The 27,499-nt window shown below is 34.8% G+C and overlaps 1 protein-coding gene across 7 annotated transcripts in view; it reads left to right on the forward strand.

Moving 5' to 3' along the window:
- Positions 1-27,499, forward strand: part of BBX (BBX high mobility group box domain containing) — a 350,166-nt gene that overhangs the window by 37,155 nt on the left and 285,512 nt on the right. The window lies entirely within an intron of this gene.

The following is a 27,499-nucleotide window of genomic DNA, read 5'->3' on the forward strand; positions in this document are numbered from 1 at the left end:
GTATAGAACCTAGCACGTAGTAGGACTCTATAAATGGCAGCTATTATTATAGGAGATAGTAAATATATAAATAATTCTTCTTTGAGGTACATGTTGGTCAAAAATTGTTTAAACGTATTCATGAGTGATGGATAAGCAATAGGACATTTAATTTAAGTAGGAGAATTTAAAGTATAGACATATATTAGAGATATTATAGATTCTGTCCCAGATCACTACAATAAAACAAATATCACAGTAAATCAAGTTACATAATTTTTTTGTTTGGTTTCCCAGTGAATATAAAAGTTATGTTTACATTATAGTTTATTAAGTATGCAAAAATATTAATAGTATTACATCTAAAAAACAATGTACATACCTTAATTAAAAATATTTTATTGATAAAAAATGTTAGCCATCAGTAGAATCTTTAGTAAGTAGTATTTTTGCTAGTGGAAGGTCTTGCTTTGATGTTGATGGCTGCTGACTGATCAGGGTGATGGGTTGCTGAAGGGTGGGGTGCTGTGGCAATTCCTTAAAATAAGACAACAATGAAATTTGCCACATCGATTGACTCTTCATTTCACGGGAACACTTACAGGCTATTGTAGGGTTATTAATTGGCCTAATTCAATATTGTTATGTCTCAGGGAATAGGGAGGCCTGAGGAGAGGGTGACAGATGGAAATGGCAGGTCAGAAATACACACAGTGGTTATTAAGTTAGTCATCTTATAGGGGCACAGTTCATGCCATCCTAAAACAATTACAGTAGTAACCTCAAGATCGCTGATTGCTGATCACTTTAAAATAAAAAATAATAATGAAAAAATTTGAAATATTGGGAGAATTACAAAAATGTGATAGACATGATGTGAGCATGTGATGTTGGAAAATGGCACTGACAGACTAAAGTTGTGTACACATAAAAAATGGATATGGCTTAATGTTATAAATCTTCAATTTGTATAAAACACAGTATCTGTGAAGTGCTATAAAATAAAATATACCTGTATAATCATATAGAAGGGAATATCTACTACAGTTTCTTATTAACAGGGTTACAGTCAGAATCCAGGGTTGGGTATTTTTTATTCTCTGCTATAAAAATTATTTCAGCCAAGAATTTTGTTTTGTGACTCTGGTACTTAATTTCTTATATAAGAAATGTAGATTATGTTTAAATGTGCTGATTCCTTAATTCCCTTTCTAATTTGTTAACTCCTTGAGTGCAGGAAAGTTGTCTGAGTTTAATTTTGTATTTTCTCAGTACAATGTTCTTACTACGTCATATGTGGCTAATAAATGTTGGTTATATTTTACTATCATATGGTAATATGACACATTTTATCGAATGATTAATAGAATGGAGAATTGTTATTTCTCTTTGATAATTCAGAATATTTATTTATATTCCATTTTAGTCATACTTTTTTGGGTTATGGAATTGGGATTTTAATTTCTAGAATTAGAGCCTATTTACTTGTTGGCTTTAAGCCACATCTGCACACCTCCAGAGCCCTTTGTAGTCCTAACTTCCTGCAGAGGAGTGTTGTATGTAAATATTGTGATTTATGGAATCTTAATAGACATGTTGTAGGTTTTTCAACTTACCTCTTTAGTTAACAGAATCAGGGGCCCTTTAGGATTATTATGGATTCTTAGAGCATCTTAGGGAGGTGATGAGTGACCACTCTTCTGAAGGCTCCAAAGCTAGAACATTCCATTTATGTTAAAAAACCACCTTAGCACAAAAGTTTCAGGATCCAAACAATTTCTGCAGGGTTTTGAGGTCCCCAGAGTAGGACCAGGAAGTCACAGGACATTAGCCTGTGGTTCTTCTTAGTCAACAGAGAACAATTGAATAGTTATCAAAGACCTCTAAGTATTATGCTGTGGCTATTGCCCAGCATCAGCCTGAAGGACCAGCTAATTTTCAATGTTTACCAAACACTGAAAAATATTACTGCTTGGGTTGGAAACAGTTTATAGCTTTCATGTTTCACTAAATGAATTAATGGCAGACAAATTTACACTGCACATTGGCCATTTTCCTTGAGGCCATTTTACCTTAAGTCTTTATTTTTAGCTTTGTTCTACCTTATTAATTCCCTTTTCAGATCTGGACAGAAGGACTATCTAGGTAAAGTTTTGTTTTACTCAATTTCTTATGCTTGAAACATTGCCTCTTAAGGAAAGCACTGGTATCTTTCTTCCCCTGGGATCCTCCAGAGGGCAAAAGAGAAAGTCTTGGAGCCTCAGCTCTGTCAGTCACCACTTAAAGACAGTCATTTCCTGTTGAGGGCAGTTGGGAACCATCCAGCTGTAGCTAATTAAGGGAAACTGGCAGGCAGGGCCTTAAAAATGTGTATGTTTTAAAAGAAACTGAGGGGTACAAATGGTGTAAAACTCTAGTTAAAGCTCAAACTCTGATTTTTTTCTGGTACTAGCTTCTTTAATTGGATCATTGCCTCGGTGCAAATCTTTCAGCTAAATTCTTGGACTTTATTCCTGATACTTATCCCTGCTTCTTCCATTTTTCCTTCAATCTGCCATTTTTGATCTCTGCTCCTTTAGGGTAACCCCATGCCTGTCCAGTACCTAACTCCAGCTTGGAAAAATCTGTCTGATTCTTCTTGCAAATTTTTAAACTATTATGACCCTTCCTTATCTACCTCCTTCCTCCCATCCTGGAGATGCCATCTGTACCATAGAAGGCCATAACATTTAGTCTGTGGTTGCTTTGGTCCAATGCTTCTGTCTTAGGGGAAATAATACAAGGAATGATAACCGGGAAGATGTCAGTTTTATCAGGAAGAATGAATTCTTATTGAGTAAATGTCTAGCTCACGTGTTTTCCTCTCTACATTATATCTATCTCTTATCCTTAAGATATTCAACATTTATACCTTGCCTAGATCCAGTGTTTAATATTTAGCATGTTCCCACACCCTTATGCTACCCCTATCCCAGTTTTTATGAACTCTTTGCTTCAAATGTACAAATCCCACCCCAATTTATTATCCCTTATTCCTATCTACCTTTAACCACCCCCTCTTTCTCTATTGCAGATTTGCCTATCCCTTTTGCTGTACATTTTGGTGTGACTATTCCATAATGAACAAATTTTCTTTCACCTTCTTTCTTCTCCTTCCATCTTAGTGGTACTTACTGAGACAAGACGCCTTTATGACATCATCACTGCTTCCCCCATTATCCTTTCATTACTAACAACTGTACATGTACTTTCTTTCATCATCCCTCCCTTATGGGTCTCAGAGGGGGAATCAGAATCCTTGCTCGCCATGGCCACTTCCAAAATCTCCCTCCGCCATCACTCTTTGAAGCCTTTGAGCTTCATGCTATCCAAATTTATTACCTAATCTGGATTCCAATGGCCATTATGTATCAACTCCCAGGACATTCTCTTTTCCTCAGTTAATTCAGTACCTGGCTTATGAGACATCAGCAATATATGACTCCCCCAAAAATTTTTGATTCTTCAACCTATTCCTTTCACATGGCATCCTCCAAATGGCCCTTTGAAGCCATCTATAGAGATGGTTATACCATTGATTTTGCCATTATGCATTGTTTTCTACTTCCATTTTCCAAATTCCTTTACTTGATTACAATTTCCTACCATTTCATCTCTCCCTATACCTATTTTTTGTTCCTACCATGACTTCCAATCCATTTACCCTTCAGTACTTTCCCAGGCCATTATGATTGCCTTGTTATATTTTCTTGCCTTCCTAATCTTGTCCCCTTAGTGCTCCTTCTCTCTGCTCTTGAATCTTTTGCTGTTTTGTGCTGTTGCTGCTCATGTTCTTCGAAACCCTAATACTGGATTATGCTTATCATCTGCTTTCTTCATTGCTGCTCACCCTCCTCCTGAGTGGAGGTTGAGGAAGTCACCCAACACCATGATCATTGTGTTCTTTAAAAACTTGTTATTTAATATCAGCTGAATTAGTACTGCTATCCTATGCTGTTCATTCCACCAGTCATCTGAAATCTTTTTTTCTCTCCTTAAATCACCCTTGACATCCCCTGACCCAATCCTCTCAGCTAATGGTATCACATCATATGAGAAAATCAAGGTCATTTTCTGTGAGCTACCCTTATTCTCATCATATACTCCCTTGGCTTCCTTCCCCCAGAATCTCTTACTTTATTCCAGTATAATAAAGAGGTGGTCCCTCTACTGGCCAAGACCATTATGTACCTTTGATTTTATCTTTTTTTCTTTTTAACAGATTTCCCCCAACTACAGTCTAGTCTTTTTTTTTCTAATTTTTAATTTTTTCCTCTATGTTTTGTTCTCTGCTGAATAGAAACATACTCAAATCTCCGTTAAAAAAAAAACAAAAAACCAAAAACACTCATTAAATACTACAGTACCTTCTAGTTATCTATATCCCTTTTTCCTGTCTCAACCAAAATCCTTAAAAAAAGTTGATTTCCCCCAAGTGGGACTCCACTTCCTCTTTACTCAGTCTCTTCTAAAATTTCTATGTTTGGGCTTATGGATATATCACTCATGTGAAGCTGCTCTCCCTAAACTTACCAACTGTTAATTTCCATTCTTTATCTTTCTTGACCTCTCTACAGCATTTTACACTATTGATCACTCTCCTCCCAGAGGCAGTCTGACTGGGTTTTTATGACACTATTTTCTCTTGGTTTTCTTCTTACTTTGCTGGATTGAGATCATCATGCAAATAACTCTTGAGTTGTACTCCCAAGCTTTGTACTGGGTCCTCTTCTCTTTTGTGTCTGTATTTTTTCACTTCCTGATTATTAACTTTCATGGGTTAAATCATTTTTATACAGATAAATTCCAGATCTACATATCCAGTCACCAACTGCTGCCTTTCTGGGTATTTCAAACAGGATGTCTTGTAGGCATCCCAAATTCAATATGTTCTAAACAATTCTTTTTTCCAAAACTTCTCTCTTTATAAACTTCTCTGTTATTGTTGAAAATATCACTGTGCTTCCAGTTACTCAGGCTTGTAAACTTGATGTCATTCTTGATTCCTCACTCATTCATTCATATCTGATTAGTTACCAAATCTTGTTTAGTTTTACAGGATTTCCCATATCTGTAAGCTTCTTTTCACTCACCCAGCCCTTTTTCTAATTAAGACCTCCACAGTACTTGCCCAGAATATTCCAATAATGTTCTGATTAGTCTCCTGTCTTGAAGTCTTTCCTTGTTCCAATTTATCTTCCATTCTACTGCCAAAGTGATTTTTTGCAAAAGAATATTTATTTTGTCTATTCAGTAAATTTCAGTGATGATCTAATATAAACTCTTCAGTCACTCAGAGTTCTTGAGAATCTTATATATATTTTTTATCTTTCCAGCTTTCTTATACATTACTCCCTTCCATGTTCAGTGGTTCAATTGGTGGTCTTATTGTTTCTTGCCCATGATACCCCTGTCTCCTATCTCCATGCCTTTACATTTGCTTTCTCCTTACCTAGAATGTTCTTTCACCTCCATCTCTTGGAATCCCTAGGTTGGTTGGTTCATTAGGGTCCTCCCAGTTACTAATGCTGTTCTCTCCAATGTCACTTTGTATCTGCTTTGTATATGTTTCATATATACCTTTATATGCACATATCTGCCTGTTAAAATGTAAACTCTAAATATAAATTTAGTACTACAAAATGTAGTAAAAAAAAGACGTTTGCCTTCATATCCCTAATGCCTAAAATAAAAGCTGGTATTAGTAGGCACATAATAAATGTGATTAATTGATTGAAGAAAGATGCAAAGCAGGGGATCATGTAGATACTTGCCTCTACATTCAGGGGAAGCTTGATGAGAATTGCTAGAAGAAAAAATCTTACTATTCTGTTGTTGGTTCATTATTTATGGTGACCCTTGGGAAAGTATCCAGTGTAAGTAATGAGGAGAGAATTATTGTATATTGATCACTAATCTTTAGATAGCCTTTCTTAAACTAATGCTCAGTACTAACCATCACATAGTGGCCATTAATGTGTTATTGAACATTAGGTTTAACATATTGTGGGTGAACAGGGAAAGAACAAGATTTGAATTCTAATTCTGGTTCTCCCTCTAATTATGTGATCCTGGGTCAAATCATTTATTGAACTTCAGTGTTTTCTCAAATGTCACATGAACATATAAATAAGTACATGTACTACCTACCATGCAGTATTGTTGGGGAAAATGACATGTGACAAAAATTAACATGAGTAATTCTGAGATTGCTAGGTTTCACGGTGGTCAATTTTATCTGGATTTTAATTTAGGAAGATTTTGAATTTAAATATATCCACAAGCCTGTATTCACTGTGTGATTCTAGGTAAATCACTCAACCTCTCTCTGCCTCAGTTTCGAAATAGGAATAATAGTAACATCTACCTTCCAGTGCTTTATAAATACTAATTATTTTTATTAATTAGTATTTTTATTCATAATTTCATTATTCTAATCACTAAGAATCATGGTATGGAATTTTTCAATAATTAGGACTTGATTGTTCTTTTACTTGAATAATTATCAGAAATTAATCTCTAATTTCTAGAATGATTCCAATAAATGAAATCTATTTGAAAATACTGGTGTATTTCATCAGTTCTCTATTGCTATTCCACTGGAGGGGAAGCATGAAGTGCTCTGTGATGTAAGACAATTAATAATCAAAAAATCATTTATAATTTCTTTTGAATTACATGTATATGCTTATTAGGTATGCCTTCTGGTGAATAGAGGGTAGTCCTTAGAGTAACATAGGTCTGCGTGCAAGTCTTAAATCTAACATGAAATAGGTTTGTAAAAGAAGGGTATTACTAAATTGTATTGCTCAAGGCAATTGTCTATAATTTTTTTTTTTTTTTTAGTGGAGGGAGTTTCCACACTAGGAATTCCCTTAAGATATAATTACTCCTGAACATCCCTCTTTCCTGTTCATATCCCCAGATAGGGTTTTCTCAGCATTCTTGGAAATTCAGAAATAATTCAAAAATAAGAAAGAAGTTACATTTTGAAAATGTGCTTTAGAAATGAATTTAACTTTCCTATCTGACTTCTATTACATATTAAAGATGAATTTTTTTATTTCTTTTTTGACTGATAAAATTAATAGCCTACAAAAAATTTGAGAGTCTCTTTCTCTCAATTTTCTCCTTATTTGGTTACATTTCCTCTAGAGGTAGGTGATTAATTGTCTCAGTTCTAAACCCAGTTCTTCTAGTGCCTTCTAGCTAGCTTGATATTTCTACATAGGGAAATAAGGTAAATGATGATAATGTCAGCAGAAGAGTTAAGTAAGCTGAGTAAGTCATAATGCCAACAGAGTTGAAAGTCAAATTTACTTCTCTCAAGATAAGCCAAATACGTCTGAAAGTTAATCAGATTTTCCTCTTTAATAATATATGGTTTCAGTTTGCATATATAGAGGCTGTCCTCAAAGCCAGAGACTCAGTCTTGTCCTTTTGGGACACTCTGTATTGCAGCTATAAATACAACAGTATGTACAGTTGAGTAAAAAGAATGTTAAACAATAACTTACCCAAAATATTATGTTCTGCCGCTTCTTTTCTTTGCTCTGAGTTCAAATGTTTAGTGTTTTGCTGATAACACTAAGCTATTGGTGTCAGAAAGCACTTGTGTTTGAAGTAGGCGCTATTTTTTTATTTTTTAAGAATAATTTTGTAGGCAAAGATTTATAAGTGTTCTTTGGTCAAGAGTTAAAAAAAATTCTTATGTGTATAACTGTGCTAGAGATTTTGTTTTTATCTTTTTAAGAAGAAGATAGGGTAAACTGAAATTTGGTAGCAGGTATTTTATATGACCTTTAAGCTATTGATTTCTTCTTCAGTGATATACTAAAGAAAGCTAACCTGAGTTATCAAAGATAGGTGCTCTGATTTACTCACTTTCACGAACTAAACCAGGATTCTATGGTTCATTCTTGCAAAAACATGTATATATGGATTCTCACACATTGAAATAAGTGCAGCTGTGTTTATTTCAGTGAAATTACATTCAAATAAACACACATGTGATTCCTTATGAGCATGATCCCATGAAACACTTGTTGATTTGGATCTGAAATTGTATGTTCAAATAAACATTTGTTTTAAGGGAAGTTTTGCTTTACTCAGATTCCCATGCTTTGAACATATGTGTTTGCTAGTGGATAGATGTGGGAGGAAATAAATGACTTGCTCCCCTCTCCTACTTAGCCATCTTGTAAATTTATGTTTTCACATCTAATGATTTTAAAATTAGAGAAAGATGAAAATGTAGAAATTTTACTAGGTAAATAGAAGTAATATTAATTACATCTTTTTTTTTTTTTACTGAAACTATTGTCACTGGATAATTTGAAAATAAATTGTTTCTCTACATGATTCAATACCTTAAAATATTTTGTCCAAACAACATTTTAGCTTTATTTCAAACTATTAGATGAGTAATTATCTATAATTTCCTTTTTGTTGCTATGTGAACAGGAGGAAAAATTTGTCATTTTAGTAGAGAGAGAGAGATGGAGACTGAAAAAAGATGTATCTGTGTGCACACTATATATAATATATAATATATATGTATATATGTGTATGTACGTGTTACATGCTTAGAGAGAAAGGGAATAAATGCAATTATATAAGTTTTTACAACTGATTACATTTATAGAGTGTGTTGGGAGTGAGTAGTTGAGGGTGACATTGAGGTTTCAAATGCAGGTGACTGGAAAGAAATAGGGACGATTAGAACAAAAGGATGGGTTTTGGGGAAAAGCTAAAGAGTTCTATTTTGAATATGTTGAATTAGAGATATCTATGAAACATGTAATTTGACATATAAAAGGCTGGTGATGATGTGGGACTGGAGCTCTAGCGAGACTGAGTAGTATATATTGATCTGGAAGTTATTTTCATGGAGATGATAGAGTGTAGTGAGAGAAGAGGATCCCAGACACAAGGCTTGCATTGCACCTTAAGGAAGGGGTATGATTCACCAAAGGAAATTGAGGAATAGTCAACTGGACAATAACCAAGAAAGTGCTAAATTGTCTAACCTCAAAATGATACTATCTGTGGGGAGAGGAAGAGCAATAATTCCAGATATTGTGGAGAGTAAACTGAAAATTTGGGAAAAGGTCATTAAATTTGGAAGTTATGGGATCTTGTTAACTTTGGAGAGAAACAGAAAGACAGAGGCAGAGAGAAGCAGAATCTTTTCATGGTGAAGAGATTGGAAGACACATTGCAGAGTTTTTAGAAGATAAGAGGAGAGATGGAGGCAATATATTTAGAAGGATATTTCTAAAATAAAAAAAAAAGGGAAGAGAGAGATAGGATGATGGCTTGAGGGTATGGTCAACTGGAGTTTTGCAAAGAATAGAGGTGGTCATATTTGTAGGCCCCAGGAAAGGATCTAGTGCATAAAAAGAGGTGGAAAATTAAAGGTTGGAGATTACCAAAGAGGAGATTCTCTGTGAGGAGATCAAGAGCATAAATAGAGGGATTGGGTTTTGCAAAGAGAAGGACTACTTTTTCTTCGAAATTTGGAGCAAAAAGGGGAGATTTGGTGATGGTGGGAGAGGGGACTTGAATTGTAGAATTGGGAAAAATATGAGGTTTATGATCTAAAGCCTCGATTTTTCTCAAGAGTTCTCCATTGAAGGGATGTAGGAGGGATGGAAACTGTATAAATGGCTTGGGGACAGAAGAGAAGGCTTGTCACAGAAGGTATGATGAGGAGGACAATCAGAAAAGAGAGTCAGGTAAGAGTAAAATAATTCTATATATCTGTGAAAGTTCAGTTGATGTTATATTGCTTTAATTTGTATTGGACCCAGTTAGCAAGGTTGTCTAACTTTTTTTAGCTTCTGTTCAGTAGCATATGAGAAAGAAGGAAGAAAAGGGGTGGGAGAGGTAACATAACTTAATATTGAAGTATGGAAAAGTAGGAGTTATTATAAGATAGTGGGGTGGGATATTTCCAAAGAGGGGACAGTATAAACTACAACTGGCTAATCATAGGGTCAAGGCTGTGAAGGGAGGAAAAAGGAGCTGTGATGTCAGAGGGCTGGTGATGATGTAGGAGAGCAGGAAAGAATAGAGTTTGGAAATCACTATGAAGATAAAAAATAGATTTTTAAAAAGTGAGGAAAGGATAATATGACTTGAGAGGAATTTCTAAGTTCAATACATACAAACATGTATATTGACATCTCTAGAGAGTCATAAGAACAGTAGTTAAGATAGAGAAGAATCATGTATCTGAGACTGAGAAAGAAGGAAGAATAACCTGGTTGCTAATTACTAAGTGACCAGCAATCCCATAAGGTGATATATCTGGATTAGAAGGTATTCAAAAGAGGGGAAAGATCACTGTGTGATGGTGGAAGACAACTGTCTGGAGTAAACAATGAATATACTTGCTCTTCTTCCTGGTCCTGTGAATCACAGGAATGAGAGAAGGGAACATCATTTATTGGGAAATGCAATAATTTATGAGAAGAATCAGATTTCCATGAATGTAAGAAGAGGGAAGAAATGTAAGAGTAAGATGTCTAATACAAGAGTAGCTTGTTAAGACTACAACAAATTTACAAAGGACACAATGGAAGGAGAGGGCTGAAGTGGTTGATATAAGGAAGTACTGGAAAGAGATTTTGCCGTGGCAGTGTTGGATTCTGAATCTATTATATAATACAGATAATCTGTTGGAAATATAATTTTAGACTAGAAAGGTGATTGAGTGCAGAATATTAAAAATGACTTTATTCAAAATATTAAAGCCACAATCATTGTCCCACCAAAGGACAGTGCCTATTCAGTTAATATTTCTTTTCTTAAAAGGAGTTGTGATCCACTCTATTACTTTTTTCCTCTTTTGATCTAGACTGAAACCTTCTGAAAGGTGGGGACCATACCTTCATTGTTGTAGTTGTTTCAGTCATGAGCAACTTTTCATGACTCTGGGTTTTCTTGGTAAAGACCCTGGAGTTGTTTGCCATTTCTTTTTCCAACTCATTTTACAGATGATCAAACTGAGGCAAACAGGGTTAAGTGACTTGACCAGGCTCACACAGCTGAGTATTAAAGGCCAGATTTGAAGAATTTTCCTGACTCCAGGTCCAGAGCTCTATCCATTGTGCCATCTAGCTGCCCACCATATATTAGTAATTTTCATTATCTATTAACTAGACATGTATCATATGAATTCAAACAATAAAATATTTTGTATTATTTTTCCTGTTTTTGCTGCTAATTTTCTACTTTTTCTCTAAGGTCTGGGAAATGATTCTGTGGACTTCTTTGATTTGGCTCCCATATAAAGAAATTCCTTCTATCAACATAGATCAGCATCTAATAGTCTTAGAATTGTCTCAAGCACTGTGACATTAAGTGATTTGCCCAGGGTCCTTCTGAATACTGGTCTTAGGAAGGATTTAAAGGCTGGTCTTTCTGGCTTCAAGGCCAATTCTCTGTTTATTATACTATACCACTTTTCTTTCCATGAAGTTATTATTGGTGTTTTTTCCCATTTTGAACTTTATGATATATACTTATTCTTTTTTCCAACTCTGCATCCATGCATAAATTATCAAAATTCAAGCACAATTTTGCTGTGGTAGTATCAAATAAGCATGTTGCGAGTGTTTACCAAAATGATTAATAAGAATATTATGCATTTGAGCAGTGTTCTGCATTTTTCAGATACATAAATTATCTCATGTGTTCTTTGTATTGTCCTGTGAGGTAGACAGGGAAAGGATAATTTTTTCCCTTTTTTTTTGGATAAGTAAATTCTGGCTCCCAAAATCAATGATTTTGACTCATGGTTACATGACTAGTAAGTAGGGGACTGGAATTAGAAACTTCTAACTAGTGTTCAATATCCACTGATTATAAAATATCTGAATCTACTGGTTTGGTCATAATGTAGGTCAGGAGTTAGTAATGAATTGAACATGTGCCAAAGTTTACATGCAGGCTGGTTCTCCAACATTCAAAAATATTAAATTTTCCCAAAAGTAAAATAGAAAATTAAAAAAAAAAACAGAATTCTTATCCTTCCCCCACTTTGGATAATTCTTTTATGTAATGGTAATAATAATAGTTAGCATTTCTATAGTACTTCAAGTTTTGCACAGAATATCTTAATACGATCCTCACAACAACTTTATGAGATAGGTGCCATTGTAATCCCCATTTTACAGATGGGGAAACAGACTGAGAGATTAGTCTTAACTAAAGTCACATAGCTGGTAGGTGTGTCTGAGGCAGAATTTGAACTCAGATCTTCTTGACTTCTGTGCTCTATCCACTGTGCCACCTAGAATACTTGACATCAGTAGAGTACTTGGAGAGAGAGAGAGGGAAAGGGAGACAGAGACAAAGAGAGAGACACACAGAGAGAGATAAAGATAGGGAGGGAGAAAGGAGGGAGAGAGGAAGGAAGGAAAAAAAAAGGAGGGAAGGAAAGAGGGAGAGGAGGGAGGGGGAAAGGGAGGAAGGGAGAGAGAGAGAGAAGGGTGTGTGTGTGTGTGTGTGTATGTGTATATATATATATATATATATCTCATACATATATACATATATATATATATATATATGTATAAGAGAGAGAGAGAAATTTTTCCTCAGATAAACAGAAATTTTTCAAGGTTAAATGACTTGTCCAGGAGCTAGTAATTGGCAAAAGAAGAACTAAAATCTGCACCCGACTCCTTGGTCTAATAATCTTTCTTACATCACTGTGCTGCTAGCTATCTTATATATCTGTTGTGAGGAGAGGATTAAAATTTAATTCCCCTCATTAACAAGAGTAGTTATGAAAGGTCCTTCTCTCCTTCCCTAGTATTACTGTTTTGGAGAATGTTGTATCCTCTAGTATCCGTGTAGGAGAAGCAGGCTGGCTGTTGTTGAAATAACAAAATGAACAAACTACTACTAACATTAAGCCATCAGAATTGTTGTTCACTCATTTCAGTCCTGTCCCATTCTTCATGACCCCTTGGGGTTTTCTTGATAAAGACACTAGAGTGGTTTGCCATTTTCTCCTCCAGCTCATTTTACAGATGAGGAAACTGAGGCAAACAGGGTTGAATGGCTTGCCTGAGGTCACACGGCTAGTGTCTGAGATTGAATTTGAACTCCGAAATGTGAGGCTTCCTAACTCCAAGCCTAGTGATCTATTTATTACACCACCTAGCTTCCCTCAATAATTTAGAAGTATTAAACATCCAAATTTATTTCCTTTAAAATTTTTTTTCTTATGATTCTATATTTTGGTAATTATTATCTAAATTTTCCTTCCTTGTGGGTGGGAGGGCAGGAGGAATGCTTCTTTCATAGCACATACTGCGGAAAGAAGTCTTTTTTTTGTTTTTAGAACTTTAGCTGATGGTAAAGGAAATTGGGTTAATTTGGATATTCGGTTGTACAAACATCTAAAAATCACCTTCATTACATTCTATGAATTTCTTAAAGAACTTGGGTATTTGAAGAATGTCTTGAAACACAAAAGAATTGCATAATTTCCTAATTTTATATGGTTTGCAGTATAGGATAAATTGGAATTGGAAATTGTTACAGAAATTTCAAAAGTATTTTGAGAAGCATTATTCATTTTGGCTAAGTCTCTGGAATGAAATATATTATTGGGTCCATGTATTTTACAAGTTAATAATTGGATTGTTTCCTAAAATCACTACTCCTGTCACACATTAGTAAAAATGGGTATGTTTGCATATATCTGTTCTTTTTATCTGTTCTCAAGGGAATCAATGGGAAAAAGAGATTCTTCTCTCAGAAATTCTCAGAAAGTCAAGTTATTTACTTGTTTCTCGTTTTATAGACTGTCCCTACGCTTACCTTCATTGTCATTTTTTCCTCTTTTAAAAAAATCATTTTTATAACAACTAAGAAAATAGATTAATTTACTATATCAAAAGAAGTTTTAGTTACTTCTTTTCCTCACCTTTCTAAGAATTCAAACAAGAACAAATCAAATAAAAATAGCAATAATCCACATTTTAAAAATATGTTAAGAGTTACAAAGCCCTTTTTACTCAATACAATCCTGTGAGATAGTTATTACTCCCATTTTAAAATGAGAAATCTGAAACTCTGAGACTGACTTATCCAGAACACATAGTTAAGAAAGTGTTGGAGTTGGAACTCTAATAATAATTTTCTTATTCTAAGACTAGTACACAACACTAGAATACCCTTATTTATTATTTATTTTATTAATTTATAATAATTATTTATTATTTTTAGTTATCATTTAATATTAACTGCTGAAATTCACTTACTATGTATGCCTTGGGCGTTTCGTTTTTTCTTGTGTATCTGGGTGGTACAAATGGATAGAGAGCTAAGCTTGGAGTCATGAAGACCGGGGCTCAAATATAACTTCAAATAATAACATGACTTGGTTATGATCACATAGACATTTACCAGCCGCGTGATCCTGACTAAGTCATTTAACCTTTTTTGCCTCTCCTCTGCTGTAAAATGGTGATAATGACTGCACTTACCTCAGGGGATTGTTAAGAGACTCAAATGAGATATTATTTGTAGAGTGCCGGCTACATATTTATCCTATAAATGCTTATTCCCTTCCTTTCTTTCAATAGTTTTGTTTTGTAAAAATTTCCACCACAAGTGTACTTTTGTATTCTTTCTTTCTAATGAGCCTTTCTAGAAGGAAATTTTATTTGCTTTTGTGACTGCTTGATTATTATTGTTGGATGGTCGTTTCATTTATGTCTGACTCTTCCTGATCCCATTTAGGATTTTATGGCAAAGAAACTGGAGTGGGTCGCCCGTTCCATCTCCAGTTCATTTTACAGATAAGGAAACTGAGGAACCTTGCTCAGGGTCTCACAGTTAGTAGATTTGAATTCAGGAAGATGTCCTGGCCATTGCATAACTTTGCTAGAACTCCCCGAATACTCCCTCCTTAGCCAAGGAAGGACATCACCATCCCATATCACCTATCTGATATTCTTGATGTCAGGTTCTTTGTGAGCTCACATCATCACTGATCTGCCCTCCGGTCATTTAGCATTGACCTTGTCTAGGTCACCGAGGCTTTTTGAACTTGCAATGTGCTTAATGAGTGAGATGACTAATTAGCAAGACAACATCTGAACAATTAAGAGAGACCATGATAGGCCAAAAGGCTAAAATTCTCACCTGTTCAGTATTTGTTTCAAAATACTCAAGATCAAATAACTTTTATAAATAAAATTTCAATTTGAATGAAGTTAGTGACTCCAGATAGCTTTAATAATACCATATCTATTTAACTCATGTATGGCAAACTAAAAAAACAAACAAAAAAAAAAACCCAAAAAACTGTTTTTTATTCTTTCTTGAGAATTTTGTGAGAAGCCTTGAGATGAATAACTGGTGACATAAAACGATGTAATGTTGAAAAATTGAGGGTGAAAATGACCACTATATAGTCTTTCTTTTTCTTTTAAGGAAAATGGAAAGGCATGGAGTACAGAAATTAGGGTAATAGAATCAGGAAAATCTGGATTTAAATCCCACTTGCTAGCTGTGTAACTTTGGACAAGTTACCGAACCTCTCAGAATCTTATTTTAATTACTTGTCAAATGAAAGGGATTGAACTTGATAGTTTTTTAGGTTTGCATCCAGCTTAAAACTTACGATCTTATGCTATATGTGACCTTTTGAAATGATGCAATACATTTAAGAGTAGTTATGCAGAATAGGATGTTCCTTATACCCAAATGCACTTATTCATTCACTCATTCAACAAATATCACTGAATTCCCACTGTCTTTTCCTGTCTTGGCAGCTGTTTCATGCTTTGTGTGTTTGTGAGTACTTCTGTACAAAGGTTAAAATTAAAGCCAATGTGGTATAATCATTTCTGTATTTAGGATACATACTTGTAAGCACTGAACTAAAAATAGCCAGTCATCTAAGTGATCAATTGCTAAAATAGTAAATGTTGACTTACTAAAAAAGTATGAGTAAAAAAGGCAATCTTTTCTGGAAACAGTCTGCCCATATGCTAAAACTACATTGACTGGCCCATTCTAAAGAAGCCTGATTTAAAGACACTTTGATAACTGGTGTTGCTTTTAAATAAGTCATCCACAAATGTATATGTGTGTGTGTGTGTGTGTGTGTGTGTGTGTGTGTGATTAGAAAGTAGGCACTGCTTTCTGAGGTTTATACTGGGGTGCCAGTAAAAGGCATCTTCTGGTTTAGTTGGAGTTTTTTTGTATTTTGATTTGATCTGCCATTTATGTGCTAATCTTTGAAGCTACCCAAATTAGGGATTAACAGTTTAATCAAGAGGCAAATTATATCTCATCAAATCTTTGGGCACATTTTAGCTATATTATGATGTTTGGAATAAATTTTTAAAAATCAATCTTTTATTGCTGATCTTTTAAAAAAAAAAAACCCAAAAAAACATTTCTATTACTTCTCAAAGATTCCCCCCACTATGTATCTGTATAACAAAGTAGTTCAGTCCACAAAAATAAATCGGCCCATTGACCGTATCTGATAATAAAGATCTTACTCTATACTTGTCCTCTACTACTATCTGAGAGGAGGGCAGCATGATTTCCTTATCAGTAACAGGAGTAAATTTACAATTCCCATTATGGAAATATAGTTCCATGTACAAAATTGGAGATTTTATTTTTTTTTTTTTTTGTGTGTGTATCTTTTCACCTCTCCCTTTCACTCCTCCCCTTAAAAAAAAAAAATCAGATCTGTGATTTCATTGCTTTAGGAAAACTTCCTGTGATGAATCTCCTGCTGTCAAGAGTGGCAATTGCTTGCTAAATCTTAAAGAGTTACATGATGGAAAAAGGTTAAAGTGACTTGCTTAGGATCATGTAGATAGCATGGAACAGGGGCTTATGTCTCTGAAGCCTGGTACTCTTATCAACTGTACTTAATAAGTGTGCTTTATAATTGGTAGTTTAGAAACAATCCAAATAAACCAATTGGATTTTTTTCAGGTCATTTTCATGCAGCTAGATGGGAAACACCACACCTCATCCTAGCATCTAGCCAGAATATTTGTAAACTCAGATCACAAATCAAATATTTCCTTAGAGTGGCAAATGATTAAAGAAAATCACAATTTTACCTTTTCCAATGCCAGTCCTTTGAAGGAGAAATGAAATGTAGTTTAAAAGCAAATAACATTAAGCTGTGTGTTTTACCATTTATACAGTCTGTTAAAGAGAGAAGATTATAGCTTTGGGTGCAGAATTCAGCAGCTCTGCTATAGAAAGTGGTATCATATTACACTTTGAGAAATGTAAGTTCAGCAACACGTAAGGTTCTTTCACTACCTCTGTTGGAGTTGAGGTGTCTCTGGGGACCTGAAAATAGTCCCACTTTGGTAAAGGAAATTTCCCAGTAGGGAAATGATGCATAAAATGGCACCAGCCATAGCCAGAGACATGCAGAGGGGTCAGAAATTTCACCTTTCAGGCCCTTAACTTTAGTGTGACTCAAAGGGAGGCCCAGGCTAAAGGCATGTCTTTGAACCACTCCACGGTCTTCCCCTGACAGTCAGCCGTCCATATTTACAGAATTACAGATTCATTCTGAAGGAAAAACCAGAAAAGGCTGTAGAGGGCAGTGTAAGCCAACTTGATCCTTAAGTTTTATCCGTCCGGCTAGCTGATATTGCAGTTGTTCAACTAGCCGGTGAAAATACTGACATCTCTGCTTTTTTGGCTTTTGGTTAGCCCAGCCCCTTAAATAGACACAATAACCTGAGGACTGTATTAGGACCGAGGGAGAGCCCAGGAAACATCAACTAAATTCATATTTTCTTTCACCACGTAAAAATCTGAGTATTAAGACTAGGTATAGAGAGCTCCCTGTGATCTCCACTGTGGGAGGCTGTGCAGGTGGTGACTCAACGGACTTCAGGAGTTGTGAGCTTCAGTGACTCTCACCAAGTCCTGCCATATTGGGGAGAGACCCTAAGCTGCTTAAGGAGGGCCGACTAGGCCAGGTTGGAAAACCAGAGTAGGTTACGGCTCCTGTGCCAGTCTGTCTTGGAAGTGTTGTCCAGGAGGTGGCTGCACTTTCAGTCAAAAAAGACCGTATGACTAAGAGAAGAGGAGGAACTTTTTTATGTTAATTGCTTTGGTAAAGTTTTCTTATTAAATAATTTTTAAAAATGCTTCAATTTTCTCTCTTTTGGTTGTTATTTGATTCAACTGAAGCAAAAGTGAAACCTCCTCTCTCTGTCCCCGTCCCTCTCCCATCCCTCTCCCATCCCTCTCCCATCCCTCTCCCATCCCTCTCCCATCCCTCTCCCATCCCTCTCCCATCCCTCTCCCATCCCTCTCCCATCCCTCTCCCATCCCTCTCCCATCCCTCTCCCATCCCTCTCCCATCCCTCTCCCATCCCTCTCCCATCCCTCTCCCATCCCTCTCCCATCCCTCTCCCATCCCTCTCCCATCCCTCTCCCATCCCTCTCCCATCCCTCTCTCTCCCATCCCTCTCCCATCCCTCTCCCATCCCTCTCCCATCCCTCTCCCATCCCTCTCCCATCCCTCTCCCATCCCTCTCCCATCCCTCTCCCATCCCTCTCCCATCCCTCTCCCATCCCTCTCCCATCCCTCTCCCATCCCTCTCCCATCCCTCTCCCATCCCTCTCCCATCCCTCTCCCATCCCTCTCCCATCCCTCTCCCATCCCTCTCCCATCCCTCTCCCATCCCTCTCCCATCCCTCTCCCATCCCTCTCCCATCCCTCTCCCATCCCTCTCCCATCCCTCTCCCATCCCTCTCCCATCCCTCTCCCATCCCTCTCCCATCCCTCTCCCATCCCTCTCCCATCCCTCTCCCATCCCTCTCCCATCCCTCTCCCATCCCTCTCCCATCCCTCTCCCATCCCTCTCCCATCCCTGGTTCTTAAGCTTTTCAAAATATTTAAATATAAGTTTAAGGTCTAGAAAAATATTTAAAATATTTTGGTAATTGTACTTTAGTATAGTTGTATCTAATAATATATGATGATTTATATAATTATTTTTTTTCATCCTATTATTTTATGCTTTTAAAAACATTCTTGAGCTCTCTCTCTCTCTCTCTCTCTCTCTCTCTCTCTCTCTCTCTCTCTCTCTCTCTCTCTCTCACACACACACACACACACACACACACACACACACGTTAAGGAACCTTGACCTAAGCCTAATCAAACTCTATTGCTGCTCTAGAAAACTGAAAAATGTTCCAGACAATATTTGGTATAAAATAAGCTTCACCTGCTTTGTGTAGCTCTCTGGGCTGTTGTTCTTTCATAGTTAATGCAAAATAATGTTTCATCCTCTGACACATATATTTCTATGAATTTTCTAATTAGGCTGATGACTCTTGACTGTTCTTTGCCTTATGCAGTATAGTTTTCAAAAACATCACTCATCTTTTAGCAGGTATCAGAACTTCCACTACTTTACCCACATTGGCCATCTCACGGCAGTTAACACAAGTCAGTTAAGAAAGCGTAGAGCAGCCTGCAATTGGTCACAATTTCAGTTTTATTGAAACCTTAAATTATGCACTGCCTCAGTTCATTTAAGGTCTACTCTTTGGCCCGTGCCATTTCGCATGGCTGAGACTTAGTATAAATTAGGTCTATTTCTTTGAATATACCCATGACAAAGTAGATATTTACAGATGTGAAAAATTATCCTTTATAATCCCAGGTATTAAGAAACATAATGACAGTGAAAAGTCTTTGCCTACTAAGGTGGTACAGTTAATAAAATATTGAATCTGAAGTTAGGATTTCCACTAATATAGATTCCAACAAATGTATACTAGATTTCCAGTATAGCCTTAGATCCTTTATTAGTCATGGACCTTGTATAAGCCAATATGTATATGTGCATGTATATTTGCATATATAAAATGCTTTAATATTTTCAATGCATTTTACAATATGAATGCATTTAATACTTGTAACAACCCTGGGAGATAAGTCTGTGTACCTCAGTTTCCTCATCTGTAAAATGGGGGATATAACAGGATTGTTATGAAGATCAGTTGAAATAATATTTGTAAAACACTTAGTTTAATACTTAATACATAAGAGGTACTTAATAATTATTTCTTTTCTTCAACTTTAAAATTTGAATGATTCTTCTACTACCTACCCTCAAAAACTTATTGTGAGCATCAAGTGGTAAAATATATTTGCAAATGCTTTTAATCACAAATAATAGACATGCCTATGATAAGGAATTTAAAAACTTTTTTTTTAATGAAATTAGGACATACATGTCACCACACAAAGTAATAGAGAAAACTTGCAGTGGTTAGGCCACTGTATTGGCTATGTTACCAAAAGGGGCTTCCCTTCAGGATGTTTTGGCCAAGATGCTGGGCAGTGTCCACAGGAGCACCACACTAAATATTTTAATGACAGAAAATTGAACCAGTGACTGAGTCGTTGGGATTTGGTTACAGAAAAAAAAAAAAAAAAAAAAAAAAAAAAACTTTTTGACAATGATTCCAGTCCAGGTCATCAACATCAGGAATTACAGAAAGATTTTATCCTTAAAGAAGGATGACTTAACTGATCAATGAAGATTATGTAAGGAAATAGTGGAACCAGTACAGTATCACTGCAGACTGCAAAAATTTACTGCCTGCTTAGCAAGACCTGGTGGCCAAAGTAATTCTGCAGAGTTCATTGTCTTTCACAAACTAACTCAATGGAGCACACATTCCTGTAGTACAAATAGAGACTTCAAAATATCCTTGAGAAATCAATAAGTAAACTGTATTAGAACCAAGGCATTATTACATTATTCTACATTGATCCAGAAAAATTGAAGAATGCAGATTTATTTAATAGATAAATTCATGTCAAATACTTATAACTGAAAAACTTTCAAAATATAGAAATCTACTGGAAAAAGTAAAAACCACATGGAAAAAGGACAAAGTACATCATATTCTATCCTGTGAGTTGAGTTGGCTTGAAGATGCTTTCAGTGACTACTGAAAATGAGTTTACATCTCATTACATTTATTCAATCATAAAAAGCAGTGATTTTTTTCTACCTAGGCAATGATAGGAAGAATATCAAACATAAAAGAATTAATGATAGGATAATGACCTGTTCCGGGATAGTATCCATTTGAACATCATTGAATTAAAATAATAAATGATATATTTCTATCATTATCATCATCATTATTATCTGACTTTTATATAGTGCTTTAAACATTATAGAATTATTATCTGTTGTTATAGTTTCCACTTTATTGAATGATAATGTATATTTAATATTTAATTAAAGGGCTTAGGTAGTTCCCTTTCATTCTCAAAAGGACCAAAATGACATCACTATATCAGTCAACTTAGAGTGTGCTCAATTGTGGTAGAAAAGACCAATACAAATTTGGAAGAGTCAACTATATAGGTAAGGCACAAATAGTCTATGTGAACTTTTGGGGTGGATTCTTTAAATTTCCCTATCTTGTGTTTCTTTTAAATTACTTCAGTTTTACTTTGCTCAGAAGAGCCTAGCACTTCTCTGGTGAGGGTATGTCATGCAGCATATCTCTGTGCCAGTGTCTTAATTTCAACAACCTGAGGACTATAAAAATTTTTTTCAATAAATATTAAAAGAACAGTTTTTCTAAATGAAAACCCATAAAATTTTAAGGAGATAAAAAAAGGAGTAGAGAAGGGGAGTACTTGGAAAGGTACTGATCTCTATTATATGATTGCCATCTAAAAAAGGAAATATTTAGAGACCTCAAAAATAAAAAAAAAAAAACTAAAAAATTCAAAATCTAAGGTCCTATTACATCCAACTATTTTCACCAAAGCATGATTAACAAAGATAGTGTTATGCTAAACAGGTAGTCCTATGATCTGATGATTTATTATTTTTATTATTTAAGAAGTGAAATATATCTTTATTTTCATAATTTAAAAATAGTTACTAGAATTTTAAATGAAAACTTTTACAAATAACTAACATATTAATAGTTTAGTTTTTTTGTTGAAACTTGACATCTTAGTTTTGCCATCTATAAAAATCACTTTGAGGTCACTTCTAATTTTTAATTCTACTGTAGGGATCATTATTTTCTTTTAAATATTGTTAAGACTTACTACTGTTTATTTAATTTATTAATTTCTTTATAAAATAAACTTAATTTATTGTTTAACTACTGTTAAGACTTGCTATATTACTTACTATTTCAAAGATCCATGGTCCCCTGTGGCACAATTCCTCAGCCTGGGTAGTCTCCTACCTTAGAATGAGGCAGCTAGGTAACATAGTAGATAGCATGACAGGCATTCAGTCAGGAAGATGGGTTCAAATCCAGTGTCAGACATCCTAGCTGTGTGACTCTAGACAAGAAACTTAACCTCAGTTTCCCCAACTAAAAATGGGGATAATGATAATACCTTCCCACCGGGGTGTTTGTGGAGATCGAGATAATATTTATAATGCAGTTAGCATAGTTCCTGGTACATAGTAGGTACTTAATAAATGCATGTTTCCTTTCTTGGTAGAAGTGCTTTATGAGTTGCTAGGTCTGAAAAAAAAAGTATATCATCTCTTTGGATGCTTTCAGTACTTACTTTGGCTCTCCTTAGATAATAGGAATACAACCTATTCCTGGCTTAAATTCAAAGTCTTTTTGTCTTGGCTAACCTAGTTTATTTGTTAGTACATGAGGAAATCCTAGGATGGGCCGTGGAGTGAGAGGCGATGAGAGCTCTCACCAACATACTGCATTTTATGCTAATGGGAAAGGATAGGGCTCTGTCCTTCTGCTAAGCCAGGTTTTGTGGTCCACCTACTAGAAGATGACTTAGAAACTGATAACCATTTAGGAGGTTTCCAGAGCACTAAATGATGGGTTAGTGCTGAATTACTAGGTGGTGCAAGGATAGAGCCCAGGACCTAGGATCAGGATAATTACTACTTGTATGACCTGGACAAGACATTTAAATGTTTGCCTCAGTTTCCTTATCTGTAAAATGAGCGGAGAAGGAAATGACAGCTCATTCCAGAATCTTTATCAAAAAAACTCCCAAATGGAATCATGAAAAACCAGACATGACTGAATAATAACCACACTTCTATCTTATTTCTTAGATAAGTTTTCAAACAAATTTGTTAGGCAAATTGAAGGGACTTTGAGGAGGGGAACCAGAGGATAATTCATAAATTCCTTAAAGTCATTTTTGCTTTAAACTTGTTGAAGAGGTAAAGAGGAGATTTGGATTTGTAGTCAAGAGACATCAGTTCATTTGCATGGGTGTTCCCCCCTTCACTTAATAGTATTTTCCAATTACATGTAAAGATAGGTTTCAACATTTACTTGTATAAGATTTTGAGTTTCAAATTTTTTCACTCCCTTTCTACCCTCCCTACGACAGCCAGCAATCTGATATAGGTTATACATAGAAGTCATGTTCATCATATTTCTACATTGGTCAGAAATACCAGTTCAAATCCTATCTCTGCTATTACTACCTGTGTAACTGGGGGTATATTACTTCAGCCCTCTGAATCTGAGTTATCTCACCTGTACACTGAGGAGGATGGATTTAACAGTCCAAATGTTTAATGGTCTTAGTTTTTATAAAGCTTTTTAGTTTAGTGAATTTATTCTGGCTTTCAGTTCCAAGGAGAACACATCACATTTTTACTATTTGCTTGTGGGGTTATGAAACCTCTGCATTATGATTTTAAGTATCATGTAAAATAACTGGGTTTTCTGGTAAGAAGAAGAAAAAAAGCTGACATATTGTGCTTTAAAGTTTGTGAGGTGCTTGTGAAACCATTTTGATCCCTATAGCAATTGTATAAGCATATTTTACAGGTATTTTTGGTAGCTCTGGATCCACTCTAGGAATCACAGGGTGGTTCATAGGGAACAGACATACAGATAGGAAGATGTTCTTGTCCTCCTCTGGAACCAGAAAGGAGCTGAGAGAAATACAAAATTGCTTTTTAACATCATTAAAGATAGGATGTTTTGCCATCTTGTATTCTGGCTAGATGGATAGCCCAATTTGATCTAGAAAGTGGATTTCCATGTCTAATTAGAAGCACAAGATACATAGGATTATAGCTCTAGAACCATATAACTCTACACACCATCAAGTCTAACCTCCAACTTTTTTAAAAATTGTATTTTATTTTTCCAAAAACATGTAAAAATAGTTTTCAACATTCATTTTTGTAAAACTTTGTGTTATAATTTTTTTTTCTCCTTATCTCTCCCCTTTCTCTTCCCCAAGATAGTAAGTAATCTGATAGAGGTTAAATATAAAAATATGGAATCCTTCTCTGTTTTTGTTATATGTGCAAGAAAAATCAGACCAAAGAGGGAAAATATGAGAAAGGAGACAAAAAACAAATAAGGTAAAAATACTATGTTTTTATTCACATTTAGTCTCTATAGTTCTCTCTCAGAATATGATTGGCATTTTCCATCTCAAGTCTATTGGAATTGCTTTGAATTATTCCATCGTTGAGAAGAGCCCAAGTCTATCAGAATTGGTCATCACATAATCTTACTTTTGCTTTGTACAATGTTCTCTTGGTTCTGCTCACTTCACTCAGCATTAGTTCATCTTCATCTTTCCAGGCTTTTCTGAAATCAGTCTGCTCATCCTTTCTTATAGACCAATAATTATTCCCTTACATTCATATATCACAACCTATGTAGTCATTCCCCAACTGATGGACATCCACTCAATTTCCAGTTCCTTGCCACAATAAAAATAAAGGGCTGCTATAAACATTTTTGTACTTATGGGTCCTTTTCTCTCTTTTTTTTTTTAAAATATATTATTTCTTTGGGATACAGACTCAGTAGAGATACTATTTGATCAAAGGTACACACAGTTTTATTATGTCCATTGGGCATAATTCCAAATTGCTCTTCAGAATGCCAATTTACAAATTTTATAGTTGAAAAAACTGAGGCCTGAGAGGTTAAGGTCACATAGCTAGTTAAATGGCATTCAAACAGGTGATTTTTAAATCTGGCATATTGCACTATAGGGTTCCCCGTCACTTAACTGCAAGAAACCTTTTCTTTTCCTACTTATAGCTTATATACATCATGCATTTGATTGAACATATTGTCTGACCGTAGGAATATTTGCATTTCTTATTCTTCTCTTCCCGAAATCCAGGGCTTTATTTTCTCCTTTCTCTAAAATTGGTGACAGTAGAAAAAGTAAGAGCTCAATGAATATTTCTAGGGAAAACCCTTTTGCTCCTTCTCTTGATACCACTTGGAGGGAAAAGGAGGTCAGAAACTTCTTGCATAAGTATAACACTTTCCTTCTCTTCTGAAGCAAAAGTGAGAATGTGATTGAGGAGTCTCATGGGGGAAAAGAGAAGAGGGATGAAATCCATACTGGATTCATATGCACTGAAATGCAACTAAATCACATTTTTTTTTTAAAGACCAAAAGAAGGACTTTGAAGATGATACCTACATAGTTTGAGTCAGTAGTGAAGGTTTTGGTATAGAAAGCTTTGATGAGTCCATGTAGTTTAAATAACAGGTCTCCCCACATCTCCCCCAATCAGGTTTTGCAAAAGCTATCCCTGCAGGCCCTTCTCTCTTCCCCTCCCCTAATATACTCTTATCATAATAATAATTAATAATAAAGCTTGCCTTCTGGTCATCCTCTGTTAGAAGCTTATAGCTTTTGGAGGGACAAGTCTTAATTCTTTAGGTTAGGTTATTTCTAAAGAGAAAAGAACTTGTGGAGAATGGCGCAAATCTTGAATATCTGCTTTGTGTTTTTCTTGGTGTTACTTAAAATTCCCAGAGGAAGATACCTTACTCTTTCTCTAAGATCTAATTTTTCTTATTGTTTTAATCAAAATTGAATTTAACAGTTTTCTCAAGAATGTAAATAATATGATAAGGCTATTAAAGGGGCCAGATATTTATTGTGCACTGGAATTTGTCTATCCAGTCATAAGAGGAAAAACAGGTGCTATTATTTGTGGAGTCTGAATTGAACAGTTATGCAGCTTAAGCATGCCTGTAAAATAGTTCACACTTAACAAAGCACAGTGGAATACAGTGTCTTGTAACTTAAGAAAAAAATATTGGAAGGCATGAATATTCAGTTTGTTAGATCTTTTTAAATCTTGAAGAATCTTTTGCTTTACTTAAATTTAGCTCTAAGTCTCACATTTGTCTTTTTTTTTTTTTTTTAACATGGACACAACTTATATTATCATTTCTTCTTTGATTGTTGTAATGAAAAAATTAGGAAATGTAATCTTTAATATTTATATAGTTTGTTCTTTTTTCATTCAACTTCTCAGCCTGTCTGGATAATTCTCACTTTTGTTTTTAGTCAGATATCTAACCACATCATTTTCTGAGAATGTCTGAATACTGTCAGAATGTTCAATGGGGAAATCGATATTATAAGAAAATACGTAGAAAGAAAATTATAAATTAAGCAATAGACTTTTATTTCTACCACATTTTCTTTAGAGTTATTACTTTCTTTTAAAAGTCCAAATTCTGGAATTCTAATAATATGTGACAATTACTTTTTTAAAGCTGTGAATGAATTATGCAATTAGATTTAGGAGAATTTAGTTAATTTAATAATTGGATTATAAATTCATGGAAATATTTTTTATTATCTCCCTCATTTAACTATAGAATAAACTTAAAAAGGTAACATCCCTAAAGATAGGAAAATAAGTTAAAAAAAGAAAATATTAATTTCATATTAAGATTTATGGTATTTTTGGTTTAAGGTATGTTTGATTAAAAGACTTTGAAAAATCCTGCCTAGTTTTTAAAACAACTATTTGACAAATATAGTCTGAATTCAGAATTTCTTAATGTCTCATTTGTGAAAGATGTGTCATAGAATTCTATTTGTTAAAAAATTTTTTTTTTCTACAATTTATTCTAAAGTCTAAATTTTCAGTAGTATAAAAATAAATTACCAGTGTTAGATTTGTGTGTGTGTATAAATACATATACATAGATCTGTCTATAAATATATAGGATATATCTTTTTGCTGACATTTATTATTAAAGCTGTGCTTTTGCTGTGTCATGAAGCATATGTCCAAAATTTTAAAAATTAATTACTATTCCTGTCTTTATTCATCCTCACCATAATAATGATTAGTATTTACCTTAATTACTAAAAGATCATAAACCTTTCCATTACAGTGTTAAAATCTTATTAAACTTTTTGTATTTCACTTAAAATTTAAAGGAGTCTTAATTTAAGACTTGACTATTAAAGGTAACTAATATATTTGTATTAGAGAGGCACTTGCATCATTTTTAGATTTCTGCCTAAAATTCTTTCTCAGATGTGCTTTCAAAAAAAGTTGATGAATTTTGTTTGTATATAAAGTGTATCATTACTATTATTTTCTGGTTGGGCTTGCAAATTCATTGATGTAGAGAACTCCCTGTAAATCACTCTCTACTAGTCAAA

The sequence above is a fragment of the Sarcophilus harrisii genome, chromosome 3, assembly GCF_902635505.1.
Source record: "Sarcophilus harrisii chromosome 3, mSarHar1.11, whole genome shotgun sequence".
Taxonomy (NCBI): Eukaryota; Metazoa; Chordata; class Mammalia; order Dasyuromorphia; family Dasyuridae; genus Sarcophilus; species Sarcophilus harrisii.